Raw genomic sequence first — 6,479 nt, 5'->3', positions numbered from 1 at the left:
GCCCCGACTGACTCCTCTGCCCCACCCGGGCATGGGTCCCCCTCTCAAAGGGGCAGAGCTCCACCCTCAGAAGGGTTAATATTTATCTTGGGGGCACTGAGCCGAAAAGTTCTTGTTCAGCTCTCCCCATGGCCCTTGGACCCAGGCATCTGGGACCCCGAGCTTGGGATTGACTGATCCAGACTTCATCTATCCTCCCTGAGACCAGGCAGCCCTGGTTCCAAATCCCCTGCTCTCGCCTGCCCATGGCCTCGTGCTCAGAGTCAGAGGGAGTGAGTGTTTGCCCATCGGGGGACCACCCAGCTCCAGAAAAGGGAGAAACCGCTGACTTGATTTTTGTATCTCCTCAGAGCCGTGGTCTTATTTTGTTCTCCCAATACCCACTTAGGAGAAGCAGGCATTTCACTCTCCCCACCTTGTCTAATAGCTGAGGAAACAGAGGCACAGAGAGGTTAAGTGGCTTGCCTGAGATCATTCAGCAGGCCAGAGGCAGAGCTGGATGTAGAACCCATGGCTCCAGAATCCCAGATTTCCACCAGTCAATCCATCAGTCAGTCAAGCCAATCAAATTTATTGAGCTCTTACTGAGTGTAGACCACTGTACTAAGCACTTGGGAGAGTACAATATAACAATGTAACAGACACATTCCCTGCCCTCAATGAACTTACAGTCTACTATCAATCAATCAATGGTATTTATTGAGCGCTTATTGTGTGCAGAGCGCTGAACTAAGCATATGGCCTAGCAGTGTGGCCTAATAGATATACCATGGATCTGGAAGTTAAAGGATCTGGTTTCTAATCCCAGCTCCACCACTTGTCTACTGTATGACCTTGGGCAGGTCACTTAACTTCTGTATGCCTCAGCTGCCTCATCTGTAAAATGGGGATTAAGACTATGAGCCCCATGTGGGACAGGGACTGTGTCCGACCTGATTATCTTGTAATCCACCCCAGTACTTAGTACAGTGTCTGGCACATAGTAAGCTCTTGACAAGTGCCATTAAAAAAAATAGAGTTGGTAGACATGATCCCTGCCCAGAAGGAGCTTACTGTCTATAGTGGGAGTCAGACGTTAAAATAAATTGCAAACAGAGGAAAGGGAAAAGTGTAGGAATATGTACCATAAGTGCTGTGAGGGTTTTGGTGAGTATCAGAGTGCCAAGTGCCAAGGTGACGCAATGGTGAGGGTAGGGAGGGAAAATGAGGACTTAATAAGGGAAGGCCTTTGGAGGAAATGCGATTTTAGGAGGGCTTTGAAGGTGGGAAGAGTGGTGAATGGTTAGATATGAAGAGCGAGGAAGTTCCAAGGCCAAGAGAGGACATAGGACATTGTCAGCAGAGACAAAGGCAAGATCGAGGTACAATGAGTACTTGATCTTGATGTTAGAGGAGTGGTGTCTTAAAGCCCGTGGTAAGGAATTTCTGTTTGATGCTGAAATGGATGGACAAATGGATGGAGTTTTTTGAGGAATGAAAAGCCAGACAGAACAAGTTTTTAAAAAAATGATCCGGGCAGTGGGATGAAGTATGGACTGGAGAAGAGAGAAACAAGAGGCAGGGCGGTCAGCAGTAGTGGGCCTCACCAAGCCACATTGCCTCCCCTTACAGGATCTTCTCGGTTGAAGTGCCCAAATGGTTATTTGAGAAGCAGTATGGCTTAGTGGCTAAAGCATGGACATAGGAGTCAGAAGGACCTGTGTTCTAATCCGACTCTGCCACATCTGCTGTGTGACCTTGGGCAAGTCACTTCATTTATCTGCGCCTCAGTTACCTCATCCGTAAAATAGGGATAAGAGTGTGAGCCCCATGCAGGGACTGTGTCTGACCTGATTAACTTGTATCTTTCCCAGCACTTAGAACAGTGCTTGGCACATAGTAAGCATTTAACAAGTACCATAATTATTATTGTTATTATTCATCCGGCCCAGGCATGTGATGGTGCTCATCCCCCGGGGAAGGGGGCCAAAACCCACCGACCAACCATCCAAGACCGTCAGAGGAGGGTCACGGTCTGGGCCTTGCTTTTTTGGTGGCTGGCTCTGAGGAGGAGCTTCTCGAGATGCTCAGCCTCATCCCAGCGGGCGAACTTCCAACAGGGAGCTGTGACTTCAACGGGCTTAATTCACTCATTCATCCATTCAATCGTATTTATTGAGCACTTACTATGTGCAGAGCACTGTACTAAACACTTGGGAATTACAAGTCGGCAACATTTAGAGATGGTCCCTACCCAACAACGGGCTCACATTCTAGGGAGCTGCTTCCCAGAGCCGGTTAACGGGGAGCGATTAGCCCACCTGGCCACTGGGAATGGCTACATCTGGGAAGAGGAGAACTCTTTGGCGAGGCAAGGATGGAGGCTCCTGTTCCTCATCCAGGGACAATTGTACACTGTGGAAAGTGGAGCAACTGGACTGGAACAAAAAAGAACAGAAGCAGCACCCAAGACTGAAAGCACCCCACATGTTTATCCTACTGGAAATCAGACACTTTCCAAAGCTTGGAGTGCCAATCTAGGACAACCAAGGAAAAGCAAAGTAAAACTAGAATGTCCCGACACCTCCGAACAAGAACCTGGAAACCGAGCTGGCCACATGCAGGCCAGTGATTCTTTTTGTTTGTTTGTTTTTATGGTATTTGTTAAATGCTTACCATGTGCAACTATGTGGTCAACTAAGAGACCTTCCCAGACTGAGCCCCCTTTTTCCTCTCCTCCACCCCATCCCCCCTACCCTACCTCCTTCCCCTCCCCACAGCACTTGCATATATATTTGTACAGATTTATTACTCTATTTTACTTGTACATATTTACTACTCTATCCTAATCCTCCTCGACCTTTCAGCTGCCTTCGACACTGTGGACCACCCCCTTCTCCTCAACATGCTATCCAACCTTGGCTTCACAGACTCTGTCCTCTCCCGGTTCTCCTCTTGTCTCTCCGGCCGTTCATTCTCAGTCTCCTTTGCGGGCTCCTCCTTCCCCTCCCATCCCCTTACTGTAGGGGTTCCTCGAGGGTCAGTTCTTGGTCCCATTCTGTTCTCTATCTACACTCACTCCCTTGGTGAACTCATTCACTCCCATGGCTTCAACTATCATCTCTACCCTGATGACACCCAAATCTACATCTCTGCCCCTGCTCTCTCTCCCTCCCTCCAGGCTCGTACTTCCTCCTGCCTTCAGGACATCTCCATCTGGATGTCTGCCCGCCATCTAAAACTCAACATGTCCAAGACTGAACTCCTTATCTTCCCTCCCAAACCCTGCCCTCTCCCTGACCTTCCCAATCACTGTTGACGGCACTACCGTTCTTCCCATGTCACAAGCCCGCAACCTTGGTATCATCCTTGACTCCACTCTCTCGTTCACCCCTCACATCCGATCCATCACCAAAACCTGCCAGTCTCACCTCCGCAACATCGCCAAGATCCGCCCTTCATCTCCTTCCAAACTGCTACCCTGCTCATTCAATCTCTCATCCTATCCCGATTGGATTACTGCATCGGCCTCCTCTCCGATCTCCCATCCTCCTGTCTCTCCCCACTTCAATCTATACTTCACGCCACTGCCTGGTTCGTCTTTGTGCAGAAATGCTCTGGGCATGTTACTCACCTCCTCAAAAATCTCCAGTGGCTACCAATCAACCTATGCATCAGGCAGAAACTCCTCACCCTGGGCTTCAAGGCTGTCCATCACCTCGCCCCCTCCTACCTCACCTCCCTTCTGTCCTTCTCCAGCCCAGCCCATACCCTCCGCTCCTCTGCCGCCGCTAACCTCCTCACTGTGCCTCGTTCTCACCTGTTCCACCATCGACCCCTGGCCCACATCCTCCCCCTGGCCTGAAATGCCCTCCCTTTGCACATCCGCCAAGCTAGCTCTCTTCCTCCCTTCAAAGCCCTACTGAGAGCTCACCTCCTCCAGGAGGCCTTCTCAGACTAAGCCCCCTCCTTCCTCTCCCCCATAACCCCCTCCCCATCCCCCAACCTTACCTCCTTCCCCTCCCCACCGCACCTGTATATATAAATATATATATGTTTGTACATATTTATTACTCTATTTTACTTGTACATATTTATTCTATTTATTTTATTTTGTTAATATGTTTTGTTGTCTGTCTCCCCCTTCTACACTGTGAGCCCGTTGTTGGGTAAGGACCATCTCTATATGTTGCCAACTTGTACTTCCCAAGCTCTTAGTACAGTGCCCTGCACACAGTAAGCGCTCAATAAATACTATTGAATGAATGAACGAATGTGCCAGGAACTGTACTAAGTACTGGGTTAGATACAAGCTAATCAGGTGGGATACAATCAATGTCCCACATGGGACTCACAGTCTAATAATCCCCATTTTACTGATGAGGTATCTGGAGCATAGAGAAATTAAGTGATTTCCCAAGGTCATACAGCAGACAAGTGGTGAATCCACGTTTAGAACCCAGATCCTTCTGACTTCCAGGATAGAGTCGCTGGACTCTAATCCAGCAATTTGCTGGATAGGTTTGTGTTGTCAGATATCTTGAATTGACAGGGAGAGTGACAGATCAAAATGTGGCTATTTCACATGGGTCATTATGACCAAAAACCTAAAACTAATAAACCATCAATCACAGTGTCTCCAGCTAGGAAAGGACAGAAGAGCAGATAAGGAGATTCCCCTGTTGACTGAGAAACAGAAGAAGGAACCTCTGAGGAAGAGAGAAAATGGAAAGAACAAATGCCAGTAATAATGGAAAGCAGTGGGAAGGTTCCCTAACAATGGCTTCAGACATTAGAGCATCCTTTCAATGCTGTCATGACTGCATTTGGAAATCCTGTAAAGAAGCTTGGAGCTACTGACGCAATAAAGTAACATAAAAACCAGCAGCTATTCACCTCTAAAAAGACAACAACCATAAAGTCGGATGCCATTATGACATCCATCTTTTTGGAGGTGTATGGCTTAACATTATTTAAATAACTGGAGTCCCTGGATAACCCAGTGTGGCCTCAATAATAATAACAATAATAATAATAATAGCATTTGTTAAGCGCTTACTATGTGCCGAGCGCTGCTCTAAGCGCTGGGGTAGACACAAGGTAATCAGGTTGTCCCACATGGGGCTCACGGACTTAATCCCCATTTTACAGATGTGGTAACTGAGGCACTGAGACGTCAAGTGGCTTGCCCAATGTCACACAGCTGGTCAGTGGCGGGGTCGGGGTTAGAACCCAGGACTTCTGACTCCCAAGCCTGTGCTCTTTCCACTATGCCAAGCTGCTTAATGAATGTCCTGGAATTCACACCCAGTCTGCCTAGCAGTAAGGAGTAATAACAGTGGGTTTAAATACAGCTCCTCAGAATAACAATAGAGTGAGCCAAAAAGAAAACCATGAAATTCTGAAAACAGCTGGGAAGACTAACCCCGGTGCAGCTCAAACCGGGACGGCTCACAGCTTTTTCCACCAGTCTGTGGCTCTCGTTTCCTTTCCAGATTTCCCACTGCCTCCCACTCCCTCACTGAGCATCTTGACCTCTTCTGGAAGATTAAAAAACACCTGAAGCTTGCAGGACCTATGTGCTCACACTCAACATGCCCTTTTGAAGAAATCCTCCACGAGGTGATGGGTGAGGGAAGGAGGGGTGCCAAGGTGCCAGGTGAGAGAGCAGAGACGTCCAGGACTCCAGGCCCCTTGGACGACCCTCTAGAAGCAACTCAAAAGTCAAGGTTTGTTTGCTACGTCCATGTCCCAATGGTCCGTGGGGTCCACTAGCTTGGAAAACCTAATTGAAGAAATACAACTGATCAAGAAAACGCAGTAATACAGTGGCCCAGGCAATTACTCCCCTTGCACTGAATGATTTAAAGACACATTGCTTGGGATTGATAGCCACATGGGATGGCAAAGGAAGCCAAGAAGGAAAACTCAAAATCCAGACAGGGAATCGTGCAAAAGGAAAGATCGGACAAAGTCACAGTGCACCGGTGATGGGCAATGTGGCAGGACACTGGGGGGTCAGAAATCTCAACCAGTGGGATTGGGAGGAGGGAAAAGCTGGGGAGTAACTGGGCCAGAGCCAGGGAACATTGGCCCGAGGAAAAAGTGGCCAGTGACAGCACTTGCTGAAGTCAGAACCCGGATACCAGGTACACGTGACTCTCCGTGGACCTTGCTGGGTACACAACATCATGTAATGATGTCGCTTGGAACATTGTATGCCAGTCCACCTGACCCTTAAGCTTTCTCCAGGAGCAACCCCCAGATCCCAAGCCCTTCACTTACTACAGAGTTGTCCAGTTCCTCTCCAAGGTTCCTGAAAACATGGGAGCCATTTCCAAGCCGTGGAACTCTGCAGCAGGCTCCTAGGCAAAGGAAAGCTGGGCTTTCAAGTGAAAATGCTGGACATAAAGACTTCCGGGGCTGTGTGTCTTCTGGTCAGGGGGCAGAGCAGCTGAAAACCAGACCATCCGGTATAAAACTGGATGACTGGCCACCAT

This window comes from Tachyglossus aculeatus, chromosome 21, assembly GCF_015852505.1.
Source record: "Tachyglossus aculeatus isolate mTacAcu1 chromosome 21, mTacAcu1.pri, whole genome shotgun sequence".
Classification (NCBI taxonomy): domain Eukaryota; kingdom Metazoa; phylum Chordata; class Mammalia; order Monotremata; family Tachyglossidae; genus Tachyglossus; species Tachyglossus aculeatus.
This window is presented reverse-complemented; position numbering follows the sequence as displayed.